Genomic DNA, 1,156 nt, shown 5'->3' with positions numbered 1-1,156 from the left:
TTTGTATGCTCCGCACGTGTCCCACCTGTATTTTACATCTTATGTCCAACATTATTTGCTACCTGTATAGCTCATTTATATATCCCACGTGCTTGTGTCACCTGTATCATCCACTTGTATGTTGCATTGATATTTCTTAATTGTTTGTCTCTCCTGTATAACCCACAATATGCTCACCTATACGTTTCACCTGTATGTCCTACTTTTATACACTATTTGTATGACCCACGCGCGTGTCCCACACACGCTATTTCACACCCTATATCCAACATGTATTTTCTACTTGTATGTCTCACGTGTGTGTCTCACCTTTTCGTCCCACCTATGTCTTTCCTGTATGTTCCACCACTATATCGCACCTAGATTTCCCCCTGTATATCTCACTTACGTACCCCATCGGTATATCACATATGCATCTTCCAATTGTAGGCGTCACCTATACATTAAATATATCTCGCCTGTATATCTAACCTGCATGTTCCACATGTATCCACCACTATATACTTACGCTATGCAACAGGAAACTCCCTATCTCTAAATTAAATCATCTAACTATCTAAACACTGAGGCATCTATGAAACTAATACGGTGAAGCCCGATTTGCTAGAAAGAATAGCACAGTTTTCCTCAAAGTAAACTCTATTGTCTTGTTGTGACGACGCCCTCAGACGATGAAGTAGGCTACCCCAATACGTAGATATAGAGGGAGAAGTCTAGACGTCGAGGTAGTTTAGTAGAGGTCATCCGAACGTGCGATATAACAGGTCTTCAATAGCGTAATCTCTATTAGACTCTTATATGCAAAAAGATGGAATGGTCATGCAGGAGCACATTTGGCTCTAGATTTGCTGAATCAGATTTAATCTGAGGCTAAACAACAACAACAATCAACATGACCACAAACTACCTGTATATAATGCCAGTTTACCAATTTACCAATTTACCAACCAGCGTATATATCTACCTACCTACTTACTTATCTACCTACCTACCTACCTACCTACATAGCCACCAATTAACCAACCTGCTTACATGATGATGGAGCAGACATTGATGTTGATTTCGACGCATGAGCATCCAGTGGTTCGATCAACTGAACAACTCTTTTCATTCGTGTTCATCATGATCATTTATTACCACCACCACCACATCCACC

This window comes from Octopus bimaculoides, chromosome 6 (assembly GCF_001194135.2).
Source record: "Octopus bimaculoides isolate UCB-OBI-ISO-001 chromosome 6, ASM119413v2, whole genome shotgun sequence".
NCBI classification, from domain to species: Eukaryota; Metazoa; Mollusca; class Cephalopoda; order Octopoda; family Octopodidae; genus Octopus; species Octopus bimaculoides.
Note: the sequence above shows the minus strand (reverse complement) of the source record.